At 36.6% G+C, this 20795-nt stretch overlaps 1 pseudogene; it reads left to right on the forward strand.

The window, feature by feature from the left end:
- Nucleotides 1-423: 423 nt before the first annotated feature.
- Nucleotides 424-17593, forward strand: LOC127678034 (voltage-dependent anion-selective channel protein 1-like; annotated as a pseudogene).
- Nucleotides 17594-20795: the final 3202 nt, after the last annotated feature.

Genomic DNA, 20795 nt, shown 5'->3' on the forward strand with positions numbered 1-20795 from the left:
CTTGCTTCCACTGGCTTATTCACCTTGGCTTCTTATAGAACCCAAGACTACCAGGGGTGGCACCACCCACAAGGAGCCCTCTCCCATTGATCACTAATTGAGAAAATTCCACACAGCTAGATCTCATTAAGGCTTTCCCCAACTGAAGCTCCTTTCTGTGTGATAACTCCAGCCTTGTCAAGTTGACATACAAACCAGTCAGTATAGTGTCCTTCCCAAAGTCCTTATTTGGGCCTAGGATGTAAAGCCTTATTAATGACTCTCCTGGGGATTGAGACTGCATCTTTCTCTGATAGTGGACTGAGTCATGTAAATTCCCAAGCCACATCTATTTTAATATATTCAATTATCTTGATTCTTTATTTATGTGATGTTTAGGTCAAAATAATGGGCCTCCATTTTAATTTAGTCCTGGGTAGAAACATGGCATACAAATCTGCCTTAAAGATTGTAAGTTCACAAATAAATATTCCCTTAAAATTCCTTAAGAGTTCATTGAAATTGGCCTGTCAATCAACTACAAGATTAGAAATGTACTTATTAGCTTCTGAGCAAGACAGATAGCTTTAATTGCACACTGTTATATCAGTGAACCTTGTGAGGGCCCTTCCTTCCTCTCTTCTTTCCCTTCTTCCCCCTCCCTTGCTCTCTGCTCCCTCCCTCCCTGTTTTCCTTTCCTTTATCTTTCAGTGAAATATAAGGTCAAAGCTAAGCATGCTCAAGTTTATAGCTACCATTCTAAACTCTGGGAATATAGAATCCATGACTTTGACCTAAGCAAATCTGTAAATGTATCTGCAAAGATAGAATTTTGCACTATGGCTTTTAATTGAACTTTCTCATGGGAATGTTTGGCCCTAAGGTACTCTCCACATGTACCCTAAAGTAGGCACATGTGCTCAAGCTCCTAAATACAGCTCAGAGTGCTTTTGTTATAGAAGGGAGTCCTTTGCTCGTAACTGCAGATATTCTTACCTACTGCATTAATAACTCTTTCTCTGTTTTATTTCTTGGCTGTACTTATTCTGGCTTGGCATTCACCAAGGTAAGATCTCATTGCATTAGATTATAACATAATGCAAGAGCATAGGAGGAGGCAAGTCCAAAAAATGTAAAGACATCAAAGGAATTATTTAAATAGAAGCAAATTACTTGCAAATTGTGACATTGTAATAGAAAAAATGCAAATTATTGTTTAAAGAGATGAGTAGTCATAAAATAAAATGATATTCTTTCCAAATATTCCCAGGGCAGAGAGTTGATAAGGTTAAGTGTTAAACCTTTGAAAGACCAAGACTTTTAATGTATTCTGGAGTTCAAAAGGGCCCATGATGTTATGTCACTGTGGTGCTTTGAATATGGTTGGGCCTTGGCAAATGGCACTATTAGGAGATGCAGACTCATTGGAGGAGGTGTATCCTTATTAGAGAAAGTGTGTAACTGTGAAGGTGGGGATTTGAGGTCTTACATGCATGTTCAAGTCTGGCCAGTGTGATCCAGATCCAACTCCTCACTTTCTACAGAAGACAGTCTCCTCCTGGCAGTCGATGAATAAAGATGGAGAACCCTCAGATATTCTAGCACTATGTCTACATGAGTGCTGGTGTGCTCCCATCATGATGATAATGGACTGAACCTCTGAAACTGTAAGCCAGACCCAATTAACTTTTTGTATTTATCACAGTTATCTTGGTGTTGCTGTCTCTTCACAACAATAAAAACCAAACTAAGACAACCACGATTTGTGAATCCATAAGTAATTGACAATTGTACTAAAGAAAGACATTTTCTTCAGTGCTGTAACCATGTGTTAGTGTCAGTGCTTCTATAAATAACCTCTGCTCACCCCCATCTCATGCTTCCACTAGTAACCTAATGCAACTCACTGAATTATTTTAAAAACAAACAAACACTGCCAAAAACTAAAAAACGGAAAGTCAAAGATGCACTAGTTGGGAAGAGGAAGAGAATTAAAAGGTTTAGAGACAGAAGAATGTTATAGAGATTTCAGATGGTCACAAAAAGTGGCATATGTCTGTGTTAATGGTGCCCAAGCAGACATACATACAAATAAATAAGAATTTGACATAGATTTTAAATATGATTTAATGTAGCTGCAGTTACTTTATAACTCTTCCCAATTTGGAAAACTTGTGTGAAATAAATCCAATAAATACTTCCAACCATTCATATTTCATATATATCATATACTATTTATGGTCTATCCTCAGAATGGGAGGTTTTGATCGAATATTCAGTCAAAACATTAAGGAAAATAATAGTCATTGTTTATGCAGTAACATGAACAGACAGCTCATCTCATTAAAATATCTAAAGCTAAGCTTTCATAGAATATGAGCAAATAGCATAAGGAAAGTTTTGCCTTAGCAGCTGTCACTTAGCAGCTTCTTTGGAGTAACAGTGGGCTACAGTCTCATCATGGTGAGCTGACACAGCGTGACTTAGGTAAAAATGGCTTTACTTCTATTTGAGGAGAGAGAATGATAGTCAGTGTTACCTGGACCTTTAGCCGTGAAGTCAGGCTTTCACTCAATATTCCCATACATTAGAGGAGAGTAACAGACAATAAATACCAATTGAAAGTTTTATTCAGATAGGGAAAATGCTATTCTCAGTTTGCCTCTGCCTCTATATGTAGAGGTAATTTGATTTAATGGGGAATGGAACAAAAGACAGGGATTGTGCATAGATGATTTTTTGTGGGCCTCAGGCTTCTGTGCTGAATCCATATTCTTTATGATCATAAAGCCTAGAGCTTGGGGCTATAGGCATTTATTTTTTTCCAAGAAGACATTTTATGTAGGGAACTAGAGTAGACATAGAGCATATTTAATAATCAAATCTTAAATTTTTTGGTTCCCATTAAATAAGAACTTGGTGTCAGTAATTTCAAGTCTTTGAGGTGTTAGATATCCTTTTTTACTGTAGAAATCCTAGCCTATCTTGTATCTGAAATGCCAAGAAGAGACCATGAAATAAATGAGGCAGAAGATATTCTGAGAACTGCCTAATAATTAAAATCCTAAAATTTTAGGCCTTGATCAGAATGAGATTATTTACCCCAAATGAACCGCAAGTCTGCTAATACCTGACTAACTACTTTATGTCTGTAGATATAATATATGTGATGCATAAATATATATGATGCATACACATATCTATACACACACACACACACACACACACACACACACACACACACACAGTCAGTCACTTGAGAAGATTAGGTGTAGTACTTTATCACTCTTCTTAAATTTTGAGGGCTCACACTAAAGTTGAAACTCGTTACTTTGGCTAGGCTGTCTGGCCAAAAAGCAAAACATCACACCCAGATTTTTAATTTATTGTAACTATGGGCCCTTTAAATGTAGAAAATGGGAAATAGAAATCCTTGTCATCCAGTTTCTACAGGGAAGCATAAACCTAACTTTGGTGGGGGAAGGTAATTTGCTACCAATTTTAAATTTCATTTTAGTCATGTTTAAAGATAGAGAAAATAAACTTTTGGGGTTTGTTGAGATAGCTCAGTTGGTAGAGAGCTTGCTTATGGTGTGTAAAGTCCGGGGTTCAATCCCCCCATACTGCACAAAACCAGGTATTATGGAACATGACTGCTGTACCAGAATCTGGGATGTCTATATATCGGAGGATCAGAAACTCGAGGCTGTCTTCTGCTGCATACTGAGTTTGATGTTTGACTGGGCTATATGTTATTTTGTCTCAAAATAAAATAAAACAGAATGTTTGTATAAATAAATTAGAGAACTTAGGTGATAGATTTTCCATCCCATAGCTTCAGACAGCTTCTTCCCTTTATCTGGAGAGGGAGAGTGCCTGTGTGCATATTGAAGGATTTTCTACTTGGTCATTGCTTAGATTACACAAATGCTAACATCTGACATAAACTCAATATAGCAAAAAAGAATCTGGGGATTAACATTGATGTAATGTAGTTATCTAGTCTACAGACTCTAATTTCACCAATTACACAACTCAATTTCTGTTTTCTGATGTACAGTCCACTCTAATCTAGATCATGTTTTGCATTTAATTGTCAATTTCAGTTACTTCCCTTTAGCATGAAATTGTTTTTTGTCCTTTTGAGTGCTCAGGACCTTGACAGGCATTGTAAAATGATGCTCATTTTGGTTTGTTCCTTACATTGTATGAGACACACAATTTTAATGACAATACCAGAGAAGTGAAATGTATAGCATTTGTAATGATTTTTATTTGAATCTCTTGGTAAAGGTAGGATTAGTTGTGCAAAAGTGTCTTCAGGACATTACAGGAACATCAGATTCACACACTCAGAGGAAACACAAGATCATGTGCCTACACAAGTGTCTTCAGGATACAACAGGGACAAGACATTTATATACTTAGAGCAAACACAAGATCTTTGTGCCTACACAAGATCAAGCAAGATAAAATTCAGCATATGGACAGGAGGGTTGGCTCAAAGATTTACATCTGGTACTATTCTTGCATAGGATGTGTGTCCTAGATAAGGTAGCTTATACCCATTTGTAACCACAGCTCCAGTAGAACTAACACATTCTTTCAGCCTCTCCAGGGACCTAGATTTACATATGCATATTCACACAGGAACATACAGAGACACATATAATTAAAATTTTATATTGAACCATCCCTGTATCCCTGGGATGAAGCCTACTTGATCATGGTGGATGATCGTTTTGATGTGTTCTTGGATTCGGTTGGCAAGAATTTTATTAAGTATTTTTTATTAAATAATCCAGCATAAATTGAAGAGGAACTTAACATCTGACCCTTAGTTGTAGAGCTTTGGAAACTGAAGGCCACTTGGGTAGGATGATTCAGCTTCCTATAGTGAAGTGTCCTCTTTTACAATGCCCATGTCAGAGTGGAAGGCCCTGCACTCATACAAATGAGATATCACTTATTGGTCTTAGTGTGCAATGAAAAGAAGATATGAAGTTAGTAGGCAGACTAAGGGGACTAAAAGGAACTGGAGAGGGAATTGACATACTAAGAGTTCATTGCATACATGTATGATACTCTGAGAGAATGGGTAAATAATTATGAAAATAATATTTTAATTCAATGTTTTTAAGATCTCAGTGGTTACTACACTAATTTTCCCTTATAAAATATTTTTTATCATTAGCAATTCTACCATTTATAAATTTAGGTCTACATCAATTAAAAATGCCACTGATTATTTTTTTTCTCTAGACATAGTTGAGTCAAGCCTAAAATTAATTTACAAGAATAAACAAGAGAAGCTGGGCAGGGAAATTTTCTGAACAAGAAAGTCGGAAGTGGAGATTCTACCTCAACTCTGCTGGGGTTATTACTATCAGGAAATAATCACCAATGGGGCACATGGAAAATGAGGGAAGAGACATATAGAGTGAGATCCAATTATATATATACAAATTTCCTATGTGATAAAGATGCCCTGAGATCAGTAATAGAAAGATAAATTTTCAATAGACAGCTATATGTAAAAATGTTGAATTATATCTTTTCTGTGCACAGATTGTCATTGTAAACTCTAGATCCATTAGAAATTTAGAGAAAGGTAGCATGATATATATATATATTTTTGAAGTCAAATGCATAGCTAAGGGGGATGATTCAAACTCATCACCTTAGTAACAAGGAGGAAGGTGGAGCTCAGTTGTAGGTCACAATCCCAGCACTTACAACCCCTCAGGTTGTGGTTTCAATTCCTAGTATCAAAACCCTCAAATAAAACAAATAACTCTTTTAAAATCTAGGGACAAAGAACAACCGTATGTCCATATTAAATCTTTAAACACTGCTTTCCTTTGAAAAGGAAATGGGTACCTGGAAGAATGCATAAATGTATAGATCCAAGACAGAAAGTCTAGTAATCATACAAAACAGAACTAGAAGACACAGTCCTTCTCTCATACGCCAGCTGAGTAATAACATCTTCTTTTTGGAATTTCAACAATGAAAAATAGAGTAAAACACTTCTCACACATAATATACTTACCAAAGGGCTTTTTTTTCTAAGCTTAAATTAGAGTTCTGAATGAAGTAACAAAGAATACTGAAGTTTAATTTTAGTCAACAAGCAGTTAAAACAAATACAACGATCAAACCTAAGCAGAGAAGAAATAAAAGAGAGTTGTTACTGCCCAAGATGCTAAGAATTGGTTATGGGTAAGGGTTCAACCCTAAACAAGTTATTTAAACTCCCCATTTCTAAGGCTCAGAGAACACTGTAAATGTGGAGGTGGAAAGAATGCAAGAGCTGGTAGACAGTTCAAAATGTTTTGGGGCAACAGAGTAACCTTACATAGGCCATATACATTCTTATGCATTGTTATGGTTACCCTAAGTAGTGAACTTAATTGCACATTCAGCCAATTAAGAGACATGCCTTCAAATGAATCTGAGAGGGTGTTTCCAGGAAGGATTCTTCAGCACAACAGGCAGCATTTTCTGGTGTCACAGGCATAAAGAGGCGAGAGAGAAGAGCCAAGCCACTCGCCAACCTATCTTTTGTTAAATGTCTATCTCTGTGGTTGTAGTTGATGTTGCTGTTTTCAACAACATTGTACTTCAGCTTCTTTGAATGCAATGTGGCCTGAAGAGCATCACCTCACTAAGAATTCCTTCAGGCCTCCAGTGTCTGATTGGGGTTGTTGACTCATGTAGCTTGTCAGGGGTGTACCGTGTATTCAGGCACTCCATTGTACCGTCTGCTGGGTTTGAACCACCATTAATCACATAATCCAATCCGGTGAACCCTCCCTTTTATAATAAATAGTCTTTGCTGATTCTGTTCCCCTAGGAAACAGTCAATACAGCTAAAGCCATAAAAATATTGTCAAGGTTAATGAGGTAGGTGACTGACCTACAAAGTGTTCTAAAACCATGCCAGGACTTAAAGTAGAAAACTATTCTTTCTAATTATCTACCTTTTCTTAAATAAAATGATACAATAATTCACTAAGTCTGTTTTGGTGACATTTATATCTTTATATGGCTAAGATTTCCTCAGTTCTATTAACATAACTTTTTAAGGCATATTTTTCCTTTTCCTAAGAAAATAAGCTTGTAAAGTTAGAATGAAGGCCAAATTTGGGGCTATTACTGTTATCTTTACAATCATAAGAAGGCAATAGAAATAAAGCTAGCTGTAGTAGTCAAATCACTCTTTTCCCCTTCACAAAATGACTGCTGAATGTGTTTAAAAATAATTTAAATATTTAAATGAGCTATCCTTGGATGATTTGACTGTCTCAAAACGTTTGGTGTTGCCAGAGTTGACCCTCATTCTTTATAGTATCTGACACTTAGGTTCATTATTATTCATCGAGGTCCAATTCTGGCTCCATTATGTGAGAAAGCTAGCATGCAGAGGAGAATCCTGTCTGATAGATAGCAGCACAATAGGAACTTGAACTGGAAAGGATCCACAGTTTAATCATTTTCTATTAGAACTTTTCCCTCCTCTTTTGTTTCTTAACATCTTGGCAATGTCCACCCTTTCAGCAGATGGGGCTGCTAATATAGAGAGAAAGAAATGATTGAGCAATTTCATCTCACAGGGAATAAAAGCAATTTGGGGCCAAGTATATTGCTCAGTGGATAAATTCTTGTTGCCAAACCTGTTTTTTGATCCTCACAGTCCACATGGTACAGGAAGAGAACCCACTTGTGTGCAAAGGCACGCTTGTATGAGCACACACACAGAAATAAATAAATGCATTCACTGTGCTAATAAACAAAGCCATTCTAGTCATTTCAGTCTGAAATTCAGAAGTGGAAGAGATATACCTCATAGGCACCAAGTATATAATATGAATTTCATTTATGTAGAAGTATATAAGTGTAAATTTATGTGTAAAATAACATGTATACATGAATAAAGTATATCACCTCAATAAAAATATTTCCAAGCATCGCAAGAAAAACAAGAGAACTTGCCAATCCAATAAATAAAACACCAAATAAATATAACTAAACTGCCAAAAACTACCTTCAAGACATCACTAGACCCTTATAATGGTAAAGGGATAAAAGTAAAAAATGCATGAAAATTTCTATTTCTTTTCAGTTGTCACACAATACAATAAATGCTTAAAATATGACAATTTCATCAGTAGTAGTAATGACATGGATTAGTGAGTAAGATCACTTCCTATATGAGGAAGATGACCCATTTTAAATTCTAGGACTCGTATAGAAAGTCAAGTATGACCACAAATGTCTTTTTCAGATTTCTTTAGCAGAGTAAGAAGAGTGGGTCATTCCTGGTATTCACTGACTGTGTGCCTTAGTTTAAGACTATTGAGGAGAGACCGCTTCCCAAAGGACTAAGGCAGAAGAGGAAGATAGAGAGTAACAAAAAAGGGCCCTCAACATCTTCTTCTAGCCTCTGCACATATGTGCATACCACACACATGAATGGATGTGCATACATACACACACACACACACACACACACACACACACACATACACACACACACACACACACTGAAGCAAAAGCCAGTGAGACAAAGAATCTCACTCCATGATTTTCAGTAAATGTTCACAGACCTCCAATGAATGCTTACATCTTTGTAATTACAATAGCATAATAAAAACCAATGATCGATTCCCTAAGTGGAACTAATATGAGATGGCATAAGAAGGCACCAGGCAACTTGCTGTAATTCACAGTATATCCAATTCACGTTTTCAATACAATAAAGCAAATAACAAGGTGAGCCAGCTATCACGTGGGTAGATGTTTGTCACTATAAATGTGAGACAAATGCACTCAATAGAATTGTGAGTCGCAAAAGGCTATAGCTTCCAAGTGGAAAAATATTTCATGGCTGAAAGAATTTGGACACTGTAAGCATAAAACAGCTAACCTTCATGCAAACAGAAGTAAACAAATGAAAAGGTTGGAAATAATTACTGTAATTTCCATAGCTAAATGAATTTGAAAAATGGGAATTAAAATAAAAGAGCTAGGACCTGAAGTGATAACTCTTAAATGTGCAATTTGAGGCACCGGATCAAAATGCATGGAATCCTTTCTTGTACAGAAATTGTTTCCAATGTGCACCAAAACCAAAATACTTGGAATGTTCTCCCTTGACTTCTCTGTGACAGAGTAGATTATCTGTATCCTCTTTTGGATACAGAAGACTGTTGCTCTTTATAACTTCGTATATGACTAATTTTGAATCTCATTATTGGGGTGAACTTGATTAAATGTAATTCCCAACTGTAATTACTCAGGTTTAAAAAGATAAACAGGTGTCTCTCAACACTGGAGACATAAAAAGGGAACAGAACCTGTTCAATCCAGAGTTAGATACTGCATCTAGCACTATGGAAAAACACTTAACACAAATGGAGGCTGGGTAGCTAGCTGTTATCTCTTCCTACTAAGGAGTTTGTATAAATTTCCCTCTGGTAGGAAGTCATTAATTATTTCTGCTGCTTGTAATTTATTATTATCTCTAATAAGTCATTTTGATGCAACCCCCCTCTTCCTTTCATTATGTGTGCATAGACAAAGGCAAAAATTGTGATCAAAATGATCACAATTTGATTTGTGTTTTGCAACCTGTTATGAGCTTCCCCTCTTCCCCAAGCCTTGAAATTGGAATATTAAATGTTTTTATACTTCATTGTGAAGTCTTTACAGTGTTAATATTTTTGGAAGAATAGGTCTCAGAAGGGCAGTTTGAAATTTATATTGCTTTGAATGTCACAATACAAGATAAAATGTCACTGAGTATTATCAAGAGGTTGCTCACAAAGGGGTTTAATCATCTACAAGAAATATACCTACCAGGAGATATTACTTTATCTAAACCTTAGAAATATCTTTCATGCAAATCAAACAGGAATTGACTAGTTCATTCTTCATCGCTTAATTATTTTTTAAACTCTTGTTCCTTTAAGCACAAATTTATTTAGCTTAATGACAAAAGCTAATATCCCTAGGGTATATACATTATGTACTAAAGTAATATGTCACAAAAGTTGGGCATAGGGAAGAAGATCTCCACATTTCTGGATGTTTACAACTTTTCTAGTTTAATTATAGGTCTCCATCATTCTTCAGTGTACTAATTCATCTAATCAGGCTGCCTTTAGTATATATTTGATATACCAACTAAGGTAAGTTAATTCAATTTTAGTTGAAATTGGTAAGACTTGTTAGCAAATTAGGAATGTGTTTTAATTAGAAGAAAATATTTTGTACTTCAATAAGTCAAAACCTTTTATAAACTACAGTTATGCAAGATATTTAGGCTACAGCTTTTCTAGTCCATCTAGATCAATATGCTCATTATTACTTCAATGCCATGAGAAGACCAGAAGTAAGGCTAGGTGTTTCAGTACTAGGTATGCTTTTTTCCTTTCCACATAAGGGATTATAGGTCTCTAACCTGTAAATTGATGATAAAACTTACTCTATTCATCAATATGTAAGACTAAAAGGATAACTGATTTTTGATGAAGTGCTGGGAGGGCGTTATAATTTAAAACAAATATTGCGAAGTTCAATATCATCAGCATGTGCTCAAGCTGTGCAATGTTGAGTCTTTAAAATATTTTCTTATTATTTAAATCATTTTAAACTTCAATAGATTTTGATCATATTCTTCCCCTCCTCCAAGTTTGTCCAGATCATCTGTCCTCCACCCCAAACACCCAAGTTTAATTTCTTCCTTTAAAAATACCAACAAACCCCCAAATACCACAACAAAATACACAAAACTCAGAAATCAGAATATATCACCCACAACAAAACAAAAACACCAAAATATAACCAAGTAAAAGCACACACAAAAACTTGCAGATTTCATTATTTTTTGGTCTACTACTCTTGCATATGAAATCTGTCCTGGAGTAGCTGATATACTCAGTGTCATTCCATTGGGTAAAACTGAGGTTTTTCCTCTCTCAGCAGTTATAAAAGACAGTTCTGTTGTTAACCTTTATCCGACTGGCTGGGTGTACATTCATTCATTCATCATTCAGTCATTCATTTTTTTAAATATAACAAAGCAACAAAACAAAACAAAAACAAAATAATAAATCAAAATATAGTAAAATGAAGTAAAACAGAAATATATACCATCAAAGTTAGACAAGATAGTCCAACAGAAAGAAAGGAGCCCAAGACAAGAAGCAGAGACCCACTTGTTCTCGTGCTAAGGAGTCCCATGAAATCACTAAGCAGAAAGCCATGATAGAATCCGTGAGGACCTGGTACAGACCCACGCAGGTCCTGTGCATACTGCTTTAGTTTCTATTCATATGAACTTTGCTTAGGTTTACTTAAACACCTGTTTTTCTTCATGTTCTTCATGGTCTCTAGATTTAAGCTTCTTTCTGCCTCTTCATTCTGAGCACTGAGAGAAGGGATTTTTTCGAGACATGTCATTTAGGGCTAAGAATTCTAACGTCTAGTGCTTGTGTAACTTTTCACTGTGTATTGCTACATTTTTTTCCCATGTCAGAATGATAGGTGAAGTAGGCACTGATTACTGAGTCATGGGTACTATCTAAATCAGATAAGTTATTGAATGGTTACTCCCACAAACATTGCGCTACCATTGCCCTAGTGAAGTATGTTGATTTTTAAATTTTTATTTTTATTTTATTTATATGTATATTTGTATGTATGTTTGTATGTATTATGTATGTATGCAGTGCATCTGTATTTGCATGTGAGTAAAGGCTGGGTCCCTCAGAGCTAGGGATACAAGGTACTTGTGAGCTCCCTGCTGCTGGGATTGGAATTGAACTTGGACCATCACTTAGTAAGGGCAGTGAGCACTCTTAATGATAGATCCATTTCTCTAGACCCAAAGGCTTTGTGCTGATCTAAAGACGAGAAAGAAAAATAAAGAGACCCCAAAACCTCTGTGAGAAGAAGATTGTTCTGAGTCTTCAGACAGATGACTACATAATGAATTTATGTTGGGAATGAAAACTAAGCTATTTTTAATACTGGAATCTAAGAGTGCCTGAACAAAATTCATCAAGTATAACTACAAGATCTTTTGGGAAACTAACAGTAGGATTGAAAAATGTCAATCTGGTAACATAAAACTAAAAGCCTCCAACTTTACCTCATATTTCATAGTTCCTATTGAATGTGTTCCCTTTAAGCACATGAACATGACACTTGATACTTCATAGTCAGTAGCACACTGAATTAATAATTTGATGAAGTAATGAAAGTTTTAGATTCATGATTTACTAGGAAAATGGAACATTTACAGAAAAAAATCTGGTATGCAGTTAAAGAACTTTGAGAACAACAGTATTGTCTACCAAATTCATAGTCTGTAGGGCTTACTATATGATCTCATGCCCCATATCTGAATCAGAAGTATTAACTAAACTGAACAGCATTTTTTAAAGGTGGGGCAAAAAGTTTAGAGTAGTATTAATGTGTGTGGGGGATTAGAGAGGAACTAGAGAGGATAGAGATGGGTGATTATAGTCAAAATATGTATATATATACATATTTTATGTATATATATATACATATATATAAACATGCATAAAATCCTCAAAGAACATATAAAATATACTTAAATAATTAGTCAGCAAAAGTAACTTTTATGTGTTTGATGGAATAATTGTCATCTTGAAGGCTTACTGCTGAATATGCACACTTTTTTAGGTCTGTTTGAATTATGTGTCGATGGTCCAACTCAGCTGTTCTGGTTCAAACTCCTCTCTAAGGACTGATTCAGTTTGTCTTCTTTCAGCTTCTGACTGAATTGACTTGTATGGCCTCAAGCTTGCTCTGGCAATATGTTCTAGTCTTCTTTCTCATTCTGTTTTTTTTTTTTCTAGTGTCTTTTTTTATTCGATATATTTTTTATTTACATTTCAAATGATTTCCCCTTTTCTGGCTGCCCATTCCCCAAAAGTCCCATAAGCCTTCTTCCCTCCCTCTATTCTCCCATCCAGCCCTTCCCCCTTCCCTGTTCTGGTATTCCCCTATACTGCTGCACTGAGTCTCTCCAGAACCAGGGGTCATTCCTCCATTCTTATTCTAAGGCATCAGTTGCCTCTGATGACCTTGTTTGGACCTCATGAACTCACAAACAACTTGAACTCTACTGCACTGTACTCAGTGCAGTGACTCCCCACTCCTTGAACTGAACTTCCTAGCAAGATACTGACAGAACTTAACTGACTGACAGAACTGACTACCTAGGACTGAGAGATCTTTGTGCCTCTGTCTCATGAGCACTGGGATTAAAGGCATGTACCATCACATATGGAAGTTTTCCCTTTATCTGGAATTTATTCTAAAAGCATTCTGGCCTTGAACTCAAAGATCTGTTTGCCTGTCTTCTGGGATTAAAGATGCATCTGTACACCAGCCAGATCACATAGCCCCAAAAGGCCTATGATGGTTTGTATATGCTCTTCCCAGTGAGTGGCACTATTAGAAGTTGTGGCCATGTTGGAGGAAGTGTGCCACTGTGGGGATGGGCTTGGAGATCTTCCTCCTAGATCCCTGAGGATGCTCAGTCTGTTCCTAACTTTCATTAGATAAAGATGTAGAATCTTAAGCTCCTCCTACACCATGCCTACCTGGATGCTGCCATGCTTCTGCCTTGATGACAATGGACTGAAGCTCTGAACCTATAAGCCATCCCCAATTAAATGTTGTCATTTATAAGACTTGCCTTGATCATGGTGTCTGTTCACAGCAGTAAAACCCTAACCAAGACAAGGATGAGATCCCATGCAAGAGCAACCATATTACTAGATTAAAAATCCTCTATACTAGTTTTTTCTAAACAATGTAATATAATAACCATTTATATTATATCTGTATAATGTTGTGTATTATAATTAATTCTAAGATGATTTAAAGTGTATGCATAGATGCATGTTGTTTTATGTGGTCATATTTTAACAGTTTATACAAGGAACTTCAAAATCCATGGATTTTGGTATTCTTGGGCACTCTGAATTCAATCTCCTGTGAGCATGTATGCAGGAAATTTTGAGTTGTCATTGATTTACTTAGATAATATTACATGGTTTTCCCTGTGCCTATGAACCACTATGGCACTGTTTATAAAATTAAATATGATACAGTTTTCCTGCAAAATTGGTTCAGAATTGAGGTCTGTTTTCCTGGAAACTATGACTGGATATGATAAAGCTACAAAATATGTGTTCTGGCAGAAAAAGAGACTTTATCAAATCTTAGGAGCCTGAGCCATAGGAAATAAAATAGAACTGATATACAAGAGTTAACTAGTGAGAATTTCACTATTAACTATTAAGATTATATCATATGGTGGCATAGTTCTATGATCTATGAAAATAAGCTAGAAGTGAGTTAATGTCCCGCCTGGGCAACATAGCTATATTAAATATGCTATGGCAAGGTTCATGAAATTATAAATATAAAGCAAATGGAAACTTTAGATATGGAACATGTTTAAAGTAGAACATTAAAGGTTAAAATTAAAAATTAAAAATTAAAGCTCAAGCTGAGCAAGGTGGTGCACACCTTTCATCTCAGTTCTAGGGATACATAGAAAAGACAGATCCAATGAACTAGACATCAACATGGACTGTCTAGAGGCTTTCTGCCCCTCTATGGTTACATTCTGAGACTCTGTCTCTAAACAAACAAACAAACAAGGAGAAGGACATCATGGACTCACAGAGACAGAAGTTGGAAACAGGACCTGCATGGGTCTGCACTAGGATCACTGCATTTATGTTATGGTTCTTGGTGTTGTTGGACTTCTAACACTGGGAGTAGATGTATCTCAGACACTTTTGCCTGTTCTTGGTACTGTTTTTAAACTATTAAATTGCTAGCCTCAATACAAGCTGTGGGGTTGTATTATTGTATATTGTATATTATACTATATTATTGTATATTGTATTGCATTGACTGTTGTCTCTTGGTAGTCTGTTTTCTGAAGAAGAGAGGGAGGATCAGTGGATCTTAGGGAGAGGGGAGTTGTAGGGGGTAGCTGGGAAGATGGGAGGGAAGGGAAACTGTAGTTGGGATGTATTGTATGAGGCAACATATTTTCAATAAAAGCAAACCAAAACAACCAAAACAACAGCAAAATCAAACAATAAAAAAACATCAAGATCATTCATCTGTTCTCTTAACAGTGAGGAATTCTGTTACTAAGCTCTGGAAAAGTATAAAACTTCCACAATGTGAGATATGTAAAGGGAAAGCATCATCATAGAGGTAATGATAGGTGCAATTTAAGAAAAAGGAAAGTCGAATTAAAGAAAATAACCATTCAAGAACTTTCAATAAAAATGTGAAGTAAATATGTTTACAGAAAAATAATTGTTCACATATTATTCATAGGGTAAAATCATCAAATAAAATAGTAAAGTTACAAATTTCAAATTTCTTAATGAAAAATTCATGTCGAAGAAGAATTGGAGTTACTATTTCAATATTCAAAAGAAATGAAGTATAATAAAATCATTTATATCAGGTTAACTATCCTATACATAAAAATTTGCATGATAATGTTACATACAGTCTGAAGAGTTATATCGAGGAGGAAATAGAAGACATGCATGGAAGAGAAGCAAGAACAGATATCTAATATAACCCCTCATATCAATCTCTCATATACCTTTTGTGGTTGTTTGAATGAAAATGGTCTACATCATTATTGTGTATTTGGTCCCCAAACAGAAGAACCTTTTGGGAAGCATTAGGAAGTGTGGTACTTTTGGAGGCATATGATTTCACCTAATGCAGGCTGTGTAGTTTCAAAATACTCCTGCCGAACCCAGTGTGCCCTTTCTGCTTCCTGTGTTGGGGGGTAGAAATGTGACCTCTTATTTGTTCCTGTTTCCATGTCTTTATCCACTATTATGGTCTGTAACTGACTGGTACCTTAAACCCCATAAAACAGTGTTATAAGTTGCTGTGATTATGGTGTCCTATCACAGCAACAGAAAAGGAGCTAATATACTTTCCCTATCAAATCCATCAATATGATTTCTTACATCATTTCATCATTCATATGATTTAAACACAGGCAAGGAAATAATTGACAGTGTGATGAGGATTGTTTGATGTTTAGGGAAATATTATTGATGACTAAAATGACTGCAAGGAAAATAGAAAAAAAACAATCACTTTGTAGTGGCAACAGAAAAATGGGTAAAATTAATAATTTTTCAGTCCAGCAATTCATTCTGTTTCTGAAATCAAAAAAGAAGAAATAAGCATAAGCAATTGAAAATTTACCAAGGATAAATCACAAAGGCATATTCCAATAGCACAACCAACACGTGTAATTAAATGATTTAAATTTAACAATAGGGATGAAGAATGCTTCAGTCTGAATAGTTATGTAAGACTGTGCAGGGTGTAGTTCAAACACACAGACTTTAAATAAAAATTATTCATAACTTGGAGAAAAATGGACTTGTAACATATTATAGGTGGTGGATAAGCTTGGATAACAAATTTAATTTCAGAGCAGGGTAGAATTTAAAAATAAAAGCCATTATACAAGAAACTTATCTGCTGATAAGATAAACACAATGAAGACAAGATTGCAAGGTACACAGTAGTTAACATGTTTCCTTTTGAAGCACAAAACACAATAACTGTCAATGATAAAGAATGAAAGCCAATGTTTATATTGGCTTTTTCCATTCATAGTAAAAAAAAAAAGGAGCAAGCAAAACAATGATGAAATATTTTACCAGTGTGAGGGTGTGTTGAATTGTACATAAAAATGCTTAGTTAATGTTGAGGTGTCTGTAAGGGTGCTCATCTTGGCAGTCCAATAGGGATGTCTTCACCAAGGGCTACAGATTTGGCTTAAAACTTGATTTGAAAACAAAGTCCAAGAACGAATTGCAATTTTCCAACTCAGGATCCACCAACACGGGGACCACTAAAGTAAGCAGCAATCTGGAAACCAAGTATGGATGGACTGAGTACAGGTTGACTACAGAGAAGTAGAACACAGACAACATCCCTAGCATCTAGGTCACGGTGGAAGACCAACTTGACTGAAGGTCAAGTTTGATTTGACTCCTCCTCCTTGCCTAACAATGGGGAAAATGTTAAAATGAAGACAGGGTAGAAGAGGGGGCATATCAACCTGGGCTGTCTCTCAACCCAGTGTGCTCTTGTGCTTGACTATGAGGGCTAGCTGGTTATCAAATGAACTTTAAGACACCAAAGTCCCGTGTGACCCAGGGCAACTCAGAAGCTGCCTACAAGGCAAATGAATTCCAGCTTCATATTAACATGAAAAGCACGGCAGAGTTTGGTGGCTCCATTTACCAGAAACTAAACAAGAAGTTGGAGTCTGCTGCCCATCTTGCCTGGACAGCAGGTAAGAGCAACAATCTGTTTGGAATAGCAGCCACTTGAAATAGCAGGTCAACCCTGATGTCTGCCCTTCAGCTAAAGTGAACAACTCTAGTCTGACTGGTTTAAGGTACACTGAGACAGGTATCAAACTGAAGCTATCAGCTCTGCTGGATGTCTGCTGGGTGGCCACAAGCTTGGTCTAGGACTGGAAATTCAAGGTTAAATGAATATTATACAACTGTCAATTTTAAACTATTGTGCAGCATAACTACCTCAGAATTTAACATACTTTTTAATGTTGTATATTCAGGATGTGAGAATTGATAAGTACACCATTGTTAACCCCCAGACTAAGGATGACTCTGTTTTAAGGTGTTTACCTTTTCAGAAGTACAACAGAAACCACATTCCAGAAAGGGATCTTTTCAGCTATAGGCATGGATTGCAGAGGAGCCCCTCTAGAGATGCTAGCCTGCAAGTGGAAGCTGGGAATGTGTGAGACTTTTATAAATGTTTATCCAATCCCCAGATCAAATTGTGACTTCCCAAGCATTGAACTGAACCCTGGTGTTCCAATCCTATCTGCTTGGAAGCATGTACACACCTATGTGAAAAGGATATTTTAGACAGATCATCATGCCCTTTTTTTATCCTAGCCCATAAATTACCTATTTTACAACAAAAGGCACCTTCAGGGTGTGGTTAACTATTTCTTTGTTGCCATTTTAGACTTGAAAGGGTGGACATGTTGGAGTGAGTCATTCAAGACTTAATTATTCCTTGGATTTTGCTGTGGTTTTCTTTCTTTTTTTTTAATTTTTTTTATTCGATATAATTTATTTACATTTCAAATGATTTCCCCTTTTCTAGCCCCCCCACTCCCCGAAAGTCCCATAAGCCCCCTTCTCTTCCCCTGTCCTCCCACCCACCCCTTCCCACTTCCCCGTTCTGGTTTTGCCGAATACTGCTTCACTGAGTCTTTCCAGAATCAGGGGCCACTCCTCCTTTCTTCTTGTACCTCATTTGATGTGTGTATTATGTTTTGGGTATTCCAGTTTTCTAGGTCAATATCCACTTATTAGTGAGTGCATACCATGATTCACCTTTTGAGTCTGGGTTACCTCACTTAGTATGATGTTCTCTAGCTCCATCCATTTGCCTAAGAATTTCATGAATTCATTGTTTGTAATGGCTGAATAGTACTCCATTGTGTAGATATACCACATTTTTTGCATCCACTCTTCTGTTGAGGGATACCTGGGTTCTTTCCAGCATCTGGCAATTATAAATAGGGCTGCTATGAACATAGTAGAGCATGTATCCTTATTACATGGTGGGGAATCCTCTGGGTATATGCCCAGGAGTGGTATAGCAGGATGTTCTGGAAGTGAGGTGCCCAGTTTTCAGAGGAACCGTCAGACTGATTTCCAGAGTGGTTGTACCAATTTGCAACCCCACCAGCAGTGGAGGAGTGTTCCTCTTTCTCCACACCCTCTCCAACACCTGCTGTCTCCTGAATTTTTAATCTTAGCCATTCTGACTGGTGTAAGATGAAATCTTAGGGTTGTTTTGATTTGCATTTCCCTAATGACTAATGAAGTTGAGCATTTTTTAAGATGCTTCTCCACCATCCGAAGTTCTTCAGGTGAGAATTCTTTGTTTAACTCTGTACCCCATTTTTTAATAGGGTTGTTTGGTTTTCTGGAGTCTAACTTCTTGAGTTCTTTATATATATTGGATATTAGCCCTCTATCTGATGTAGGATTGGTGAAGATCTTTTCCCAATTTGTTGGTTGCCGATTTGTCCTCTTGATGGTGTCCTTTGCCTTACAGAAACTTTGTAATTTTATGAGGTCCCATTTGTCAATTCTTGCTCTTAGAGCATATGCTATTGTTGTTCTGTTCAGAAACTTTCTCCCTGTACCGATGTCCTCAAGGGTCTTCCCCAGTTTCTTTTCTATTAGCTTCAGAGTGTCTGGCTTTATGTGGCGGTCCTTGATCCATTTGGATTTGAGCTTAGTACAAGGAGACAAGGATGGATCAATTCGCATTCTTCTGCATGCTGACCTCCAGTTGAACCAGCACCATTTGTTGAAAAGGCTATCTTTTTTCCATTGGATGTTTTCAGCCTCTTTGTCGAGGATCAAGTGGCCATAGGTGTGTGGGTTCATTTCTGGATCTTCAATCCTGTTCCATTGATCCTCCTGTCTGTCACTGTACCAATACCATGCAGTTTTTAACACTATTGCTCTGTAGTATTGCTTGAGGTCAGGGATACTGATTCCCCCAGATTTTCTTTTGTTGCTGAGAATAGTTTTAGCTATCCTGGGTTTTTTGTTGTTCCAGATGAATTTGATAATTGCTCTTTCTAACTCTGTGAAGAATTGAGTTGGGATTTCAGTGGGATTGCTTCAAGTTTCTCTCCATTTAGTTTGATGCTGGCTACCGGTTTGCTGTATATTGCTTTTACTATGTTTAGGTATGGGCCTTGAATTCCTGTTCTCTCCAAGACTTTAAGCATGAAGGGATGCTGAATTTTGTCAAATGCTTTTTCAGCATCCAATGAAATGACCATGTGGTTTTGTTCTTTGAGTTTGTTTATGTAGTGGATTGTATTGATGGATTTCCGTATATTGAACCAACCCTGCATTCCTGGGATAAAGCCTACTTGATCATGGTGGATGATCGTTTTGATGTGTTCTTGGATTCGGTTGGCAAGAATTTTATTGAGTATTTTTGCATCGATGTTCATAAGGGAAATTGGTCTGAAGTTCTCTTTCTTTGTTGGATCTTTTTGTGGCTTTGGTATCAGCGTAATTGTGGCTTCATAGAAGGAATTGGGTAGTGTTCCTTCTGTTTCTATTTTGTGGAATAGTTTGAAGAGTATTGGTGTTAACTCTTCTTTGAAGGTCTGGTAGAATTCTGCACTGAAGCCATCTGGTCCTGTGCTTTTTTTGGTTGGAAGACTTTCTATGACTCCTTCTATTTCTTTAGGCATTATGGGACTGTTTAGATGGTCTAGTTGGTCCTGATTTAATTTTGGTATCTGGTATCTGTCAAGGAAATTGTCCATTTCCTCCAGATTCTCCAGTTGTGTTGAGTACAGGCTCTTGTAGTAGGATCTGATGATTTTTTGGATTTCCTCAGTTTCCGTTGTTATATCTCCCTTTTCATTTCTAAGTTTGTTAATTTGGATACTTTCTCTGTGCCCTTTGGTCAGTCTGGCTAAGGGTTTATCTATCTTGTTGATTTTCTCAAAGAACCAGCTCCTGGTTTTGTTGATTTTTTGTATGGTTCTCTTTGTTTCTACTTGATTGATTTCGGCCCTGAGTTTGATGATTTCCTGCCTTCTACTCCTCCTGGGCGAAGTAGCTTCTTTTTGTTCTAGGGCTTTCAGGTGTGTCATTAAGCTGGTAATGTATGCT

Source organism: Apodemus sylvaticus, chromosome 2 (assembly GCF_947179515.1).
Source record: "Apodemus sylvaticus chromosome 2, mApoSyl1.1, whole genome shotgun sequence".
NCBI lineage: Eukaryota > Metazoa > Chordata > Mammalia > Rodentia > Muridae > Apodemus > Apodemus sylvaticus.